The following is a 17,648-nucleotide window of genomic DNA, read 5'->3' on the forward strand; positions in this document are numbered from 1 at the left end:
GGGAAGGGAGGGGCACGACTAGAGAAAAAGGTCCTTCAGTCTTCAAGTACGAGGCCTTCTAATGATGTACAACTTGAAGAAGGACGGGGCAAGTATAGTCTTCGAATTAGAAAAAAGAGCAGGCTTTCGCTTTTCACGTAGATGAAAAGGGGCATGGAGTGGATGGATGTCCTCCCCTTCAGATCTTCGCATAGTGGTTGCGCCTGTCTCGAGCATGCGCAGTCTGGGGGCTTTCCCCAACTGTAGCCCGGGCCGCCCAGGCCCCGCCTCCGCTCAGTCCCCTGCGTCCCCCGCCCCCACCGTCGCGAAGCTCCCGCCGGAACCTACCACGTGCCGCCCTCCGGCCGGGGTGGGACCGCTTTGGCACGCCTTCCGGCACCCACCTACCCGCCCGTCTACAGCCCGGGGCCCTTCTGTGCCAGGTCGCCTCGACTTTCTCATTTATTCATTTCTTTTTTTTTTAATCTTCTTTCCCTTTTCACCAGTGCTTGCTCCGAGGTTCTGAGGTCCCGTTTGAGTGACATCACAGACGTTGAGGAGTGGAGTGGACCGCCTGGATTTGAATGAGCACTTGTGGAACGCATTTATGCGTCAGGCACGGGGCCTAAATATTTGCTTTTATAATGGGTTTCACTGATACCTAGTTATAATAGATAGCCTATGAACTCATTTGAGACTTCCGACAACTCTGAGACGTTTGATTTCTATTCCTTCTTTATAAATTGGGATTAAGGAACTTGGTCCTCTCAACTGTTGATGGTCTGGGGTTTGAATTAAGTCTTTCTCCTTTGAATTAATCCGCACACCCTGTATTAATGTTCCGAACTGCTGCAGCTGCCTGGACACTGCAAGACCAGAGCAGAAAGCTAAGAGAAAAGATGTCCAAGCTCCTGGAAGGTATGAATACCTGTGTTCAAGTCAACATTTATCAAGCACCTACATGAAGCCAACCACCTTGTAGGTAGCGGGTGGGCGGCTGACAGTCTTGAGTGCAGCACTCGTATCCCAACTATATCACTCACAATTTTCTCCAAATTCATATTATAGTACAACCCTCCCCCGCCCCCCACCCCCCACCCCTTGCTCAATTACAAAGAAAAAAGAAGCCTTGTTGAAGCAGGAACCATTTGGAGTCATTTGGATATAAAAATATCCCCTTTATTTTGCTATTTGACTTCAAAATCCCTAAGGTGGTCATTCTTAAAAGAGCAATTTCCCCCCAAGAAATTTAGGAAAAGTAAATCCAGGATAATCCTTTACTCCCCTTCCTCCAAGTCTGTATTTTTAACAAGCACCTCAGGTAACTGATGCAGTTGGTATAGAAGCCACAGTGTGAGAAACATTGGCTTAGAGGTAAGAGTTAATTACATGATACTGACTTTTTTAAATTTATTTTTAGCAACATAGAACATTTTTAAAAAATCAAACAGTATTTCAGAGCAGACCCTGCCCCAACCTTGTACACAATCAATTTCTACTCCGAAGATACTTATCTTTTATCTCTCCTGAGATTTATCTTCATATTTCTTAGTAACATCCTTATACAGTACTATTCTTTATGTGTCTGTGGCTTTTTTTTTTTTTTTTTTTGCATCTGGGAGTTCTTGATTTTTTTATAGTTTGGTCTATTGTTTTACTACTTCCTATAAGAAATCAACTCAACTATATATAAACATGTTATTTTTTTATCTTCTATCCCTCAATATATCTATATCACCTTACTTAGATAAATCACAATTCATTATATTATGACTGTGTACCAATTATTCATAATTGATAAACTAGCAATAATAATACATTTCCTTTTTTTATTGAAGTTAGCCATTGCCTCCTTTTCTATGCTTTCTTTTTTCTTTATTTCTCTATCCAGTCCAAAATCAACTTGGTATATTCTGAGAACAGAATTAAGTTAATTTAGTAGAAACTGATGTTCTTCTCAGAGTCAACATAGTGAGGTCTGAAAATGAGACTTCAGGAAACTGCGCTGCTTCTCCCCTCCCCTCCCCTCCCCTCAGGTCTGTTTTCTGTGTCCCTTATGTGGTGGTTGTATACCTTTAGCTCAGCACTTGCCCAGTGACAGTTGCCCACAGCTTCTCATTAGAATAGAGTTTCAGGAGAGGAGGGACCAGGTCTGTCTTGCACATGATTGTATCTAGTGCCTGTGACTAGGGACAAGTCACTTAAACTTTTTAAAATCTGATTTGCCTTATCTGTAAAATGGGGCCATATTACTTAGACAATAAGTTCTCATGAATATTGAGTAACTCAAATAAGAAAATAAGTATGGAATAGTTTTTAAGCAATAAAGAACTATGTGAATATATTATTATGATGAATCTGTTATAGTAATAACAATTATTAGTATTATTATTGTTTTCATCCACAGCACTTAGCCTTGAACTTGTGAGAACAACTTGGACACATTTTGATTGGTGAGGAACTTGTTATTTTGTTTATTATTTAACACTTATAAATCAACAGAAACAAATTACCCTTCGAAACTGGCTTTGGAGGAGTTTAATCCAGTGATAAGAGCAGGCCATGAGAATTATGTACCTAAACATCTATAATGAGCTTTAGATCATCAAAGGCAAACATAGAATCAGTTACTGAAACCTATTGACAAGCTCCATGCTTCACTTACTGTTTTCAAACTTGTCTCTATCAAACCTTTTTACCATTAGAAAAAAAAGGAAGTTTTAGATAATAATATTGAAGAAAGCAAGTTGAGAGCATGGTTCATTCATAGAATGCTTAATTGAGGATTGTCTTTATTCTTAAACTGTTTTTCTTTAGTTCCTGCTCTGTCTATATGAACTTATTTTTCCAGTTCTGGGATTATTCAGTTAAATGATCTGTTAAGCATAAGTGGATTATTTAGAAATAGGATTCTAGTCACGCACCACTTAACAATGGGGATATGTTCTGAGAAATGTGACATTAGGCAATTTCATGGTAATGGGAACATCATAGAATGCACGTACACAAAAGTAGATGGTGTACATATATAGTGTACTACACACTTCGGCTAGCTATATGGTGTAGCCTATTACTCCATGCGTGTACAGCATGTTACTGTATAAGACAACACAATTAAGTAAAGCACAAGAGACAGAGACGTGGTAAACATGAGATGTAAGAAGCTGTTGCCAGTGTAACATGTATACTGTTTCCTAGCAAATACTTTTTCACAAGTAGGAAGAGTACACTCTAAGGGTTAAAAGTATATTATAGTAAATACATTAACCAGTAACATAGTTATATATTATCATTAACCAGTATTCTGGACTGTATATAATTTATGTGCTATACTTTTATATGACTGGCACAAAATAGGTTTTTTTTTACACCAGCATCACCACAAACATCTGAGTAATGCATTGTACTATGATATCACTAGGTGATAGGAATTTGTCAGCTCCATTCAACCAAGGATATCCTTTTTATTGATTTGAGAGAGAGGAAGGGGGAGAGAGAAACAGCCATCAGTTGCCACCATATACACCTCAACCAAGGATTGAACCCGCAACCTAGGTATGTGTCCTGACTAGGAATCAAACTTGTGACCTTTTTGATGTAAGGGATGACGCTTCAATCAACTGAGCCCTCTGGCCATGGCAGCTCCATTATAATCTTAAGGGACCCCTGTAGTATATGTAGGTCCATTGTTGACCAAAATGTTATGTGATACATGGCTATTTAGAAACCAATTGCCTCAGCTTATGTAAAAATTAAGCCCTGCTACCAACTGCTGCAGATAGTTTAATTTTTAGTTGTTATAATATATAAGCTTGTTTCTACTCTAAAGAAATTTAAATTTCTTAGTGTTAAATTCTACATAGCAGTTATACAACATAATACAGAAATTAATACAGAAGGTGATACAGAAGCACAGTGACTAGATTGTATGGTCAACTGGGACTTAAGGGACCTTCCACTTTACCGCCTGTTAATGAGGAAGAATTGGGAAGGTATTTGCAGGCTAAATACTGGAAAGTAGGTTTAATGATAGACACCAGAACAGTGTACTGGTGGTTGTAACTTTCCTCCAAGTGGCAAGACTTCCTCACCATGTTGGAGGTGCTGTCAACCTCGGCTCCCAGACTTAGGTCAGTCCCACTAGGAAGCCCTAACAATTGTAATCAACACTTTCTTTCTAGAGACATCCTATTCACTCCCATGACTGTACTTCTTGTGTGGGAACCAGGCATTAATTTCTCCAAGAAATTAATTACTTCCAAGATCACACTAACTCACACCTTGTTGTTGTCATAAGAGACTTTCAAGTGTTTAAGGAACCACCAATAGATCACAAAGCCCTCTGATGACTGTGGAAATCTCTCGGAAATAGGGTCACCCATAATTACTTAGGGGAACCTCCCCGGAGGGATAACTAACTCATTTATGTGCACTCCGAAAAGATGGAGTTCACCTCCATTCACAGGCCTGAGTTGTTACAGATGATAGAATTGCCCTAAATGGTAGATTCTGAACCATCCCTAATATATCCAGCTGTACTTGAATTAATGCCTCAGACCAAGTAGAAAGGTCAAATCAAAGCTTTAAGGAGAAAGCCAGGGCTTTCTAAGGTAGACCCTGATGGATTATGGGATTTCAGGAATCTGGGGGACATGTTTGAAGTCAATACTGCAGATTGACCTCATCCTGCTGCTTGGCTATTGTTAGTGCCTTAAATGCCCCATGAGACAAATGGAATGAAGCTCTGTTAGATTCCTCAGAGTGGTCAACAGAGTCATATTTCCACATGAACATTTAAGTTCTGCCAAGAACGTGTGGGGTGGATTGTTTGAAGAGGAAGGTCTGTCCTGCCTTGAGTGTTCCTACACATTCTTGCTGAATATGCCAGATCGTGAGGTTTCTCTGTCAACTGACACTGAGCAGTTTCTGTAGCTAGTCACGTAGACAGCTAAGTAGGTCAAGGTGACCATACCATGACTGTCATGTAACTGTCTGCTCTTGGGGTAAGGGAAACTGGCTTGTTCACTGCTTGCTCGAGAAGTCTGACCCCTTGGTCCCGGATTTCTCTTGTAGTGCAACCCACTCTGTGTGTAGTTGTCATCTTTGTCCATTACATATTCCCGGTGGGACTTGGGAGCAAGAGGAACTGACACAAATATGTTCATGTTCATTCCTCTTGCTGTGCTGTGAGCAATAAAGTACTTTGTCTCTGACCCAGGAGTCTCAAGACTTTGGCCAGAGTCCATGAAACTAGCACATTAACTTACTAGCTTGCATGAAGGGATAAAGATCTGAAATGCTTCACAGTTTGTCAAAACAGAGTTCCAAAGCATTGTCAGCAATGAGAAATATTTCCTTATACTGTGAACCCACAGAGATTGTATTTTCATCTCTGGGTAAATCCTCGGTTGTTCATCATCATAGTGGGTAAATGCAAAAATTCCTAGGAAACTGCACACTAGTTTTGGACAGGTTTTACTGGAAAACTCCATCAGATTAGTAGTAGAGAAAAATGTATATGCTCTTATCTCATTTGTGCTGATTTTTTTTTTTTTTTAGTTTCTTTTTCTTTTTTTTATAATCCTCGCCTGAGGATATTTTTTTCCATTGATTTTTAGAGAGAGTGGAAGGGGGAGGGAGAGACAGAGAAACACCAATGTGAGAGAGACACATTGATTGGTTGCCTCCCACATGCCCCGACCAGGGCTGGGAGCCTGCAACTGAGGTTTGTCCCTTGACTGGAATGTAAGCCGGGACCCTTTGGTCTGCAGTGCAACACTATATCCACTGAGCCAAACTGGCTAGGGCTAACAACCCCGCTTTAATCACTGCTTTTAAGGCCCTATCCTATATAATAAAAGGCTAATATGCAAATCAACCAAACGTTGGAACAACCAGTTGCTATGATGCGCACTTCCCACCAGGGGGCAGACACTCAATGCAGGAGCTGCCCCCTGGTGGTCATTGCACTCCCATAGAGGGAGTGCTGCTCAGCCAGAAGCGGGGCTCACAGCTGACGAGCGCAGCAGCGGTGGCGGGAGCCTCTCCTGCCTCCAAGGCAGTGCTAAAGATGTCCAGCTGCCGGCTTAGGCCCGCTCCCCCTAAGCCGCCAGTCAGGCATCCCCCACGGGCTCCCGGACTACAAGAGGGCACAGGCCAGGCTGAGAGACCCCCTGAGTGTATGAATTTCATACACCAGGCCTCTAGTCTCCAAATAAAATCACATCAGGGGTGCTGGGGGTGAGGGCCTCCATATATTAGTTTTATGGGGACATAATTCAGCCCATCACAGGAGGAAACATTATCTTATTTTTCTTCAGATTTGGGGTAACTGATGTTAATGTACACAAGTCTCATTTTGTCCTAAGATTAATCCAGGCTCTGTAACATTAAAATAGCCTCATCTATGCTGTAATACTTTATAAAATACTAGAGACCCGGTGTATGAAATTCGTGCATGGGGGAGGTATGTCCCTCAGCCCAGCCTGCACTCTCTCCAATCTGGGACCCCTCGAGGGATGTCATCCCTCTCACAATCCAGGACTGCTGGCTCCCAACCACTCGCCTGCCTGATTGCCCCTAACCACTCCCCTGCCAGCCTGATCAATGCCTAACTGCTCCCCTGCTGGCCTGATTGCCCCTAAATGCTCTCCCCTGCTGGCCTGGTTACCCCTAACTGCCCTCCTCGGCCGGCCTGGTTACCCCTAACTGCCCTCCACGGCCGGCCTGGTCCCCCCAACTGCCCTCCCCTGCAGGTCTTGTTCCTCCCAACTGCCCTCCCCTGCAGGCCTGGTCCCCCACAACTGCCCTCCTCTGCAGGCCATGTCCCTCCCAACTGCCCTCCCCTGCAGGCCCGGTTACCCCGAACTGCCCTCCCCTTCAGGCCTGGGTCCCCCACAACTGTCCTCCTCTCCCAGCCCAGTCACCCCCAACTGCCCTTCCTTGCAGGCCTGGTTCCTCCCAACTGCCCTCCCCTGCTGGCCATCTTGTGGCGGCCATCTTGTGTGTTGGAGTGATGGTCAATTTGCATATTGCCTCTTTATTATATAGGAGGATATCACCAAACTTCCCTTAAAACTTCCTACCTTAGGGTTCTTGGTTGCCAATTCTGGTTACCATAAGCATAAAAGGAATGTATTAGAAGGGTATAGAGAGCTGACAGAATTGATTGGAAAGCAAAAAGTGGAACAGGTTTGGAAAATAAACAGGAATCAACCAATTTAAGACAGGTAAGACACAGCTAAATATCTTTATGTGAGGGGCTTGGTTACAGTGTTTCTTCCTCAAGGGAATTGGAAACTTATTGCTAGTACCACCACTCCCAGCTCCAGACCTTGGAGTCAGCTGCCACTGTCACACCAGTGACACACCCTGCCCCTTCCTGCTCTGTGTATTCACCTCAGGATAAAAGTCCTGGCCAGGAGCATCCAATAAACTGTTCTTAGGTCATGTACATCAGCTGTCAGGAATTAATAGAAGGAAGTATCTGGCCTTTTGGGTGGGAGATGGGAGCTTGACTTCCATCAAAATGCACCAATGATACTGCCCCCAAATAAGTAGAGGGTAAAAGTGCTGGTCAGCCAAAAAATGTACACCTTTGATATTTGCTTCTTCTTTTTTTTTTTTTTTGGTTGTTAATCCTCACCTGAGGATATTTTTTCCATTAATTTTTAGAGAGAATGAAAGGGAGGGGGAGAGACAGAAACATCGATGTGAGAGAGACAAATCGATTGTTTGCCTCCTGCACGTGCCCCTGCCCTGATGGTCTGGGGATGAAGCCTGCCACCGGGGTACGTGCCCTTGACTGGAATCAAACCAACAACCCTTCAGTCCGAAGGCCCATGCTCTAACCACTGAGCAAAATTGGCTAGAGCTGATAATTGCTTCTTGATACAAATGGCTCATAATTCTGATGGTTTTCTCTGTCTTATACTGCAAGGCTTATCTTTATTTTCATAAAATAACTACTGTTTATCTCATAGACATCAGATTCTACTTAGGTCATGTGATGGTTAATTTTATGTATCAACTTGGCTAGGCCTCAAGGTGCCCAGATATTTGGTTACACATTATCCAGCGTGTTTCTGTGAAGGTATTTCTAGATGGAATTTAACATTTGAATCAGTAGATTGAGTAAAGCAGATTGCCCTTCCTAATGTAGATGGGCCTTATTCAACCAGTTGAAGGCCTGAATAGAATAAAAGACTGACCTCTTCCTGAGCAAGAGGAACGTCTGCCAGAAGATGGCCTTCAGACCTTCACTGCAGTGTTGACTCTTGGTGGTTGTCCACCCTTGTGGCCTTTGGACTTGAAGGACATCAGTAATTCCCTGGGTTTCTAGCCTAATGACCCATCCAACTGATTTTCGATATGGCCACTTCGTAATTGCAAGAGCTAGTTTCTCAAAATAAATCTTTCTATAAATAAACACATCTTATTTATTCAGTTTCTCTGAATTGTATTCATATAGTCGTGTTAATAAGGATGGATACTCTGTCACTGAAGAATAAATTGTGAGCTGCATAGCTAAAATCTGGTGCACTACAGCTCTCTATGTTAAAACTTTCTGTATATCTTCATTGTTGAAAGTATTACATAGATCCTTCTTCTTCCCCCCACCCCATAACTCTCTTTCAGCCGGCTCCTGTCCCCCCAGCTCCCCACCCCAGGAACTCACCACCCCATTATCTGTGTCCACGGGTTATACATATATGCGTGCAAGTTCATTGGTTGATCTCTTCCTACCCATCCTCCCCTGCCTTCTCTCAAAACTTTCTTCAAACTATTAGGATACCATAGAAACTAAGGAAGAAAATAACTGAATAGCTAATTCATGTATTTTGCTGAGTTTCCTTTTACACTGTATTTCCAAGTAATTTAAAAGTACTTAGAACAGGCAATAAAGACTTTTGCTATTCCAAATGGAAAATTATTCAGTATCTTTATAATAAAGATCCCCTAGAATTTAGCTTAGCTCATTTTATTCTATTAGACAAAACTTTTCATTAAATTACTTCTTTTATTACTCACTGCTTTCCATTACATTACTTGCATGCACTCATTGATTAAGTAGAATTGAAGCAGGGTTAATTATTAATCTTACTTTTATTTCTTCATTTAATTGTTATTCTACTAAAATTTTAGAATAACAGGAAATGCCTAATATTGTAGATTTCCTAAAAGTTAATTTGCAAATTGAACTTTGGTATATTAAAATTAAATTTTAAATCATTTAGAGAATAACCTTGATAGACTTTTTTGATTATGAAAGTGCTTGCCCTGGTGCTTACTTGGTGCTAAGCAAAATTCTAATAAATTTTTCTTTCTTCCTTTTCCTTCCTCCTTCCTTTCCTTTTCTATTTTTCTTTTGGAAGTGTCTATACTTTCAAGATTACTTTGCTGAAACATAAATATAATCCTAGAATGGTTTCTATAATGTGAGTTTTTGTGGATTTTATGACTTTTAATCCCTACATATTTGGAATGTATTCTTCCAGGGGGAAAATGTTGAGCCTTATATGTAATAAAAGAATTCTATTTTTTAAATTAAAATGTTTAACGACAACTTATAATTGTCTGATTAATGTTCTCATTGAAATGTTAGACAAAAGGACTGTGCTATTGATAACTGATAACATACAGGCACTGGGAGTACAGCGATCCCTCTCGGCAGCACAGTCACTTCCCTCCCATACTGTCCCTACCTTACGATCTCTGAAACCGGTGACTAGAGTGTCATCCCGATATGCCAAGGTTGTGGGTTCGATCCCTGGTCAGGGCACATACAAGAATCAACCAATGAGTGCATTAAGTGGAATAACAAATCTCTCTCTCTCTCTCCCTCCCTCTCTCCCTCTCTCCCCCTCTGTTCCTCTCTCTCCCCTCTCTTCCTCCCTCCCTCCCTTCTTTCCTCCCTCTCTAAAATCAATAAAATAAAAAAATAAAACTATAAATATATACCACCTTAAATTTGCCTTTCTACTCTCAATAATCTATAATAATAAAAGTGTAATATGCTAATTCGACCAGACATCCTTCCAGATGACCTTCTGGACGAAGCCAGGGCTGCGAGGGAAGCTCCTGGGTGCCAGAGGGAAGCCAGTGCCGACAGCCAGGGGAAGGAAGGCCTACTCTTGCACGAATTTCGTGCATTGGGCCTCTAGTTTCTATATAAATAAATGCAAAAACATTCCTTGAATAAGATAAGATTTGTTTAAACTAACATCTATTAGGTTTTCAAAAATCTTTGGCTTTTATAAAATAGTATATTCTTTAGATATTTGTGAATTTTTTAATATTTACCTTAAAGAGTTTTTGATATATAATTTTCTGTTTAGGTCCATTATAATTATAAAACTGTGTCTTTTTGAGCATAGGGGGAAATTGTAGCTATAGTTCTTGTCTGTCTACCTCCTCTTCTCTTCTTTCTTCTAGTTCTTGGGGTAAACTCTATCCTGTAACATCCTACTCTCCCCCTCTACCCTGGGCTATGATCTTGGAAGGGTTGTAAATTACATACATGGCTTTCTTCCTTCCCTCCCAGGCATGTGTTTGTGATCCAAACTGAACCAGTATTCCCCCAGACATTGCTGATGGTGCAAATTGAGAGACTTATTCTATCTCAGCGGTTTTCTCTGGCCTTAAGGAGAAGGCTGTTGGTAGAGAGAACAACTGAGGAATATAAAGGGAAGTAGAAAAATGATGGATAATAGGAAGGAAGGAAGGAAGGAAGGAAGGAAGGAAGGAAGGAAGGAAGGAAGGAAGGAAGGAAGGAAGGAAGGAAGGAAGGAGAGGGGAAAGAAGGGGAGGGAGGGAGGGAGAGGGAAAGGGAAGGGAGGGAAAGGAAGGAAAGGAAGAAGGAAGGAGGAAAGAATAAAGGAAGAAAACATTTGAGCCTCTGTATCTAACCATGTCTGAGAGAACTACCCTCAGGACTCCCCAGTTATCTGAACCAATAAGTGACCATTTTTGGCTTAAACTAGTTGATTTGGATCTCTGTCATTTATAACCAAAACAGCCTTAATAGTACATAAAGCATTATTTAAAAAACTAATAAAAATTCTTGTCAACACATTATTTTAATAGCTACAAACACATTTATTTCCTGTCATATGGTCCACTATTTTAAAAACATAGAATTTCTGCTCTCAAGATTGCATGATTTATCACTAGCCTCTACCTAGCTAAACATCTAACTTTGTAGGAATACTGAACTTCAAGATAACATGATTTTTTTCAGAGACTAAAATTGGATTAGATATCAAAAAAGTTGGTATGTTTTTACATCTCAAAATGTTTATTCCATAATATTCTTTTAAATGTTTCTAAGTGCAATGGAAATAGGGTTTCAATTATAAAAATTCAATTTACGCTCAGCCAGTGTGGCTTAGTGGAGGCCAGGGTTCAATTCCTGGTCAGGGCACATGCTTGGGTTGCTGGCTTGATCCCCAGTGTGGGGCGTGCAGGAGGCAGGTGATCAATGATTTTCTCTCATCATTGATGTTTCTATCCCTCTCTCCTTCTCACTTCCTCTCTGAAATTAATGAAAATATTTTTTTTTAAAATTCAATTTAGTCATAGCTTTTCAAGAACACATATTATGCAAAAAGACTGTTATGTAACTTTGCTTTGAAGTTGCACTTTTCCTATTCATGAGAATTTGCCCAGGATTTTCATCATCTAAACCAGTGGTTCTCAACCTTTCTAAGGCCGCGACCCTTTAATACAGTTCCTTATGTTGTGGTGACCCCCAACCATAAAATTACTTTCGTTGCTACTTCGTAACTGTAATTTTGCTACTGTTATGAATCATAATGTAAATATCTGTGTTTTCCGATGGTCTTAGGCTCTACAGCAGCGGTTCTCAACCTGTGGGTCGCTATAGAGCCTAAGACCATCAGAAAACACAGATATTTACATTATGATTCATAACAGTAGCAAAATTACAGTTACGAAGTAGCAACAAAAATAATTTTATGGTTGGGGGTCACCACAACATAAGGAACTGTATTAAAGGGTCGCGGCCTTAGAAAGGTTGAGAACCACTGATAAACACTTGCATAGTTTTTCACACAACTGTTGTACAGGGCTAAGAAAGTGTGATTGGCATCACCTCGTAAACTTAACATACACAAACTGTTACATCTCTTATTTTTTCCCCCTTTCTAATTTGAGGACTTACATGACATATTTAGTAGGAAGCACAATGTCGCCACCTTAACATCTTTCCTCCCAAATTGCCCAACACCTGGGAGATGACTGACTTCAGAGGTTAATCCTGGCTATAGAGAAGGTACTGAAATCTGCACTAGCTCTTTATTGCCACAAGATGTCAGAGAAGGAAGAGCTTGCACAGTCTGACTGACCACCCACCCTCAGTTAAACAGACATCCTTGCTGGTCTACTGTACAGAAAAGTAATTCGCTGTCTAGAATCTGTGACATCCCTATGTGGTTTGTTCTCATTCCCTGAGTGTCTTTCCCCCGAGTGTCACTTTCCCCCAAAATACAGCCTATGAGCGTTGCTGAATTCAGAGACCCTTTTATTCTTTTAGGGGGTTGGAGAGAGCTTTATATTTTCATAAGATTTTAAACTGTCAGAATAGTTGCGAGGATAGTATAAGAAACTTCTGTATACCGTTTCCCCAGATTTGCCAATTATTATTCACATACACATTTTTTTCTGAACCATTTACCAGTAGACATTGCTTTACATAACCAGAGTAGAGTTATCAAAATTAGGAGATACAATATTTATAAATACTATTATCTACTCCAAAGTCAATATTAAAATTTCTAAAACTATCATATTTTATAGTTAATTTTCTCCAGTTTAAGAGCAAATCCAGGATTATGTGTGACATTTAGCTGTGATGTCTGTTTAATCTACTTTAATCTGGACTAGTTCTTCAGCCTTTGTCTTTCTTGATCTTGTCATTCTTGAAGAGTACAACCCAGTTATTTTATAGAATGTCATTTTTCTTTAAGTTTATATGGTGTTTCTCATTATTAAATTGCATTTTTTTCATTTTATTTTATTTTATTTATTTATTTATTTTAAATTGCATTGTTTGTTGTTGTTGTTGTTGAAATACCATTGAAGTGAGGCTGTATCTTTCATAGTGCAGCATATCAGGAGACATATGATATTCATTTTTCCCAATTAGTGGTCAATTTAACTGGTTCGTTAACTTGCTTAAGGTGGTGTCCACCAGGTATTGCCACTGCAGTTTTTGTTTTTTCCCTTGTAAATACAGTGGTAAATTATTTTGGGGAGATACTTTGAGGTCCTCCATATGCTTGCTTAGTGTTTCTCACAGCATGGTGGCTGGATTCTAAGAATGAACATATCAAGAAAACAAAGTAGAAGAACTTGATATTTTATGATCTTGCCTCAGAAGTCCCAATTACAGAAATTGCACCCCCAATTCAAGGCTGGGGGACACAGAACTCACTACTCAACGGGAGGAACTTCAAGGGCACATTTCAGAAAAACATTAAGGATTGACAGTGTTGGCAGCCATTTTTGAAAGATGCTGTTGATCACACTAGGCAACACCTTGCCTACTGAACCAGCCCTTTTCTGCCAGCAGTGTCACCCCTCCCATTGTGTCTAGTCTAATTGTAGGCCTCTGTGAACCCTATTAAGATTGGAGTTCTCACCCTAGTTGGTTTGGCTCAGTGGATAGAGCATCGGCCTGTGGACTGAAGGGTCACAGGGTTCGATTCTGGTCAAGGGCACCTGCCTGGGTTGTGGGCTCGATCCCCAGTAGGGGCATGCAGGAGGCAACGGACCAATGATTCTCATCATTAATGTTTCTATCTCTCCCTTTCTTTTCCTCTCGAAATCAATAAAAATATATTTAGAAAAAAAAAAAGAGAAAAGAATTGAAGTTCTCAGAGGAGCCCTGGTCTTAACTCCAGTGGATTTGCTGGGGACAGTCATTTGTGTGACTCTTGCTACCATCCAACACAGCCATCCAGGATAACCATCCAGATGAGAGGTGGCATATTCCTCTGAGCCATGTTGGCAAGGAACTCATGCAAAGAAAGACCCTCATCCTGCCCTCAATTCCAGAGCCACTTACAAGCAGTGTTGGGCTTTATAACCTCCTTGTCTTCAGTTTCCTTTGCACACCACTTTTATACTGTGGTCCTAGGATGTGTACATCCTATATCAACCTAGATAATAAAGAGGTAATATACAAATTGACCATCACTCCAACACACAAGATGGCCGCCCCCATGTGGTCAAAGATGGCCACCCCCATGTGGACACAAGATGGCTGCCACAAGATGGCCAGCAGGGGAGGGCAGTTGGGAGGGACCAGGCCTGCAAGGGAGGGCAGTTGGGGGTGACCGGGCCAGCAGAGGAGGGCAGTTGGGGCAATCGGGCTGGCAGGGGAGCAGTTAGGTGTCAGTCAGGCTGGCAGGGGCGTGGTTAGGGGATGATCAGGATGGCAAGCAGAAGTGGTTAGGGGCAATCAGGCAGGCAGGCAGGTGAGCGGTTGGGAGCCAGCAGTCCTGGATTGTGAGAGGGATGTTCGACTGCCCGGGCAGTCGAACATCCCTCTCGGGGTTTCAGATTGGAGAGGGTGCAGGCTGGGTTGAGGGACACCCCCCCGTCCCCGTGCACGAATTTCATGCACTGGGCCTCTAGTATCTAATAATAGTTTATTGCTTCCAGCTCCTTTTCTCAGTGCCATCTAAGTTTCATACTGTAAGATTCCTAAGTCAGTGGAAACTTTTGGAGTCTGATTCCAGTCTCCATGTTCTATTCCTTGAATAGGCTGAGATTTGAAATGTTTTACTAGTAAGGAATATTCAGCAGCTGTGGAAATGAGGGCTTGGAGGATGTAGTGATCTATCTCAACATAATGGCCAAGTCTGAGTTAGTAAAAAAATATTTTAATTAGAGAATGTCATATGTATATGTGTATTAAAAATGGGCAAAAGATCTAAACAGATGCTTCAAAGAAAATATACAGATGTCAATTAAGCACATAAAAAGATGCTCAACCACATTAGTCATTCAGAAAATGTACATTAAAACCACAATGAGATGCTACTACACATATTAGAATGGCTGAAATAAACAAAACTGACCATACCAAGTGCTGGCAAAGATGTGGGGCAAAAGGAACTCTTTACACCACTGGTGGGAATATAAAATGATACAACCACTTTGAAAGACAATTTAGCAGTTTATTTTAAAAAGTTAAACATATCTATCACATGATACAGCCATTCCACACATAAGTATTTATCCAAGAGAAATGAAAAGGTGTGTTCATACAAATATTCAGACATGAATGTTCATAGTATCTTAATTTATAACTAGTAGCCCGTTTGCACGAAGATTCGTGCAATAGACCTTCATTCACCTGGCTGCCTGCACCAGTTTTCTTCCGGCACTGGGGACCTAGGCCTTGGCTGTGGCCACCACCTTCTGCCTTCTTTCAGGGTCGGGGCTTGGCCCCGGGTGGTGGCCTTGGGCTCGGCCGCACCCAACATCCCTGCTAAGGATCGCAGGAGCCGACCCCCAGTGGTTTCCTGTGATCCGTGCAGGCTCCCCGCTGGTGCCCAAGGCCGGGAAAGCCTCCGCCCGAGGCTTTCCTGGCCTTGGGCTCTGCCGCACCCAGCGTCCCTGCTATGGTTTCCTGGTGGGCGTGGCTTGGTTGGTGGGCGTGGCTTGAGCATAGCGAAGGTGCGGTCAATTTGCATATTTGTCTATTATAAGGTAAGATAGCCAAATACTTGAAACAACTCAAATGCCCATTAACATGCAAATGGATAAACAAATGTAGTATATCCATGCAATGGAATACCAGTAAGCACAGAAAGTAATGAACTGTTGATATATGAAGCAGAAGCAACATGAATGAACCTCAAAATAATTATGCTGAGTGAAGGAAGCCAGAAAAAATACTGTCTAATTCCATTTATATAAAAATTATAGACAATGATTTATAGTGACATGAAGCAGATTAGTGGTTGCCTGGAGTTGGGAGATGCAGTGGGGAGAGGCAGAAGAGAGAGAAGGATTACAAAGGGACAAGAGGAAACTTTTGAAAGTGATGGATATATTCATTATCTTAATAGTGATAATTTCTCAGGATATATGCAGGCCAAAGCTCATCAAATTGTATACTTTAAATATGTGCATTTTTGTAATTCAGTTATATCTTAATTCAACAGAAAATAAAGAGTACTGTGTACTTTGATGTAATATTCATTATACTTATAATATGAATGTATTTCAATTTGCAGGGTGGGGGATAAAAATGATGATATTTCTTTTTAAGGAACCGCCACTTTCTCTGTGCTCTGATCTCTTTAGGATCTCCATTGTGATACATTTAAGAATACTGAGGGCACTTCATCCAAAAGGGCCATAGCTGCTATTATGAGGAAGTCCTCAGGGAGCCAGGTAAGGAGAGGCTCCAGCATCAGCCACACCCTGTGCCCAGTTAATGCCCAAGTCCTTTAAATCTGCACAGGTTATTTGCTCCATATAAGTACTGAGGAGCAAATGGCCTAGAAAGCATTGCTGGTAATAGATTGATTAATATTAAATAATCCCATAAGAGGGCCACCACCTACATTTCCTTCTACTGAAAACTTATTTTTTTAATATTTTTAAAAATTAATTTTAGAGAGGGAGGGAGAGAGAGAGATAGAAACATCAATGATGAGAGAGAATCATTGATCAGCTGCCTCCTGCATGCCCCACACTGGGGATTGAGCCTGCAGTCTGGGAATCGAACTGTGATCTCCTGGTTCATAGGACAACACTCAGTCACTAAGCCACACTGACCAGGCACTTATTTCCTTCTTCTTTTTTTTTTTTCCTCACTTGTTTCTTTCTTGATTTTTTTTTTTTTTTGAGGAAAGGTTCTAACTTTACACTCAATAAATGTTTATTGTTCTCTAATTCTTACGATCCTAGGATGTAGCATCGGTCCCAGATTTTCTTTTTCCTTTATTTTAATCCTCACCCGAGGATATTTTTCCCTTGATTTTTAGAGAGAGTGGAAGAAAGAGGGAAAGGCAGAGAGAAATATCGATGTGAGAGAAACACATCAATTGGTTGCCTCCTGCACGCACCCTGACCAGGGCCCAGGTGGGGAGGAGCCTGCACCCAAGGAATCGAACCCAGGACCCTTCTGTCCGCAGGCCAACGCTCTATCCTGAGCCAAACTGGCTAGGCCCTAGCCAGTAGGGCATCTGTCCCAAATTTAAGGTGACCTCAAACTAGTCTCTGAGGACAATGGATGGTTACTACCTTTATCTTTGTATAAATAATCCCATTAAGTTTTTCCAAATGAAGAAGAGTTGGGAGAGCAATGAGCAACTTATGAAGATGCTCCCGTGTGACTTCCCTGGCCCTTCCTGTCTGCAGCAGCCATGTACTTTTGATACCTTTGAAATGCTCACATCATCAGAGGAAGCAGAATCGGTTATGGGCCATCTTGAGGGCATGGGGCTCTAACGTCCACACAGATACTGTGTTCCGTGAACTTGAATCTTTTTACAGCAGACCTGGAATTGCCATGACAGAGTTCCCCATAGGAAACCAAAGAAGCAGTTACACAGAAGAGTGGCCCTCAGGCTTCCAGTAGCTCACACCCTGAAATTACCTAGACCTATGGAAGTGCATTAAATCCACCA

At 41.4% G+C, this 17,648-nt stretch overlaps 1 long non-coding RNA gene across 2 annotated transcripts; it reads left to right on the plus strand.

The window, feature by feature from the left end:
- The first annotated feature begins 401 nt into the window (after positions 1 to 401).
- LOC114230317 (uncharacterized) lies at positions 402 to 16,398 on the plus strand. 2 transcript variants are annotated; one of them, XR_008557256.1, is made up of 3 exons: positions 402 to 422; positions 2,387 to 2,432; positions 16,318 to 16,398. It is a non-coding gene; the product is annotated as an uncharacterized LOC114230317 (long non-coding RNA). The 2 variants fall into 2 exon arrangements; XR_003616230.2 differs by having other exon boundaries at positions 406 to 897.
- The last annotated feature ends 1,250 nt before the right edge of the window (positions 16,399 to 17,648 follow it).

Source organism: Eptesicus fuscus, chromosome 10 (assembly GCF_027574615.1).
Source record: "Eptesicus fuscus isolate TK198812 chromosome 10, DD_ASM_mEF_20220401, whole genome shotgun sequence".
Taxonomy (NCBI): Eukaryota; Metazoa; Chordata; class Mammalia; order Chiroptera; family Vespertilionidae; genus Eptesicus; species Eptesicus fuscus.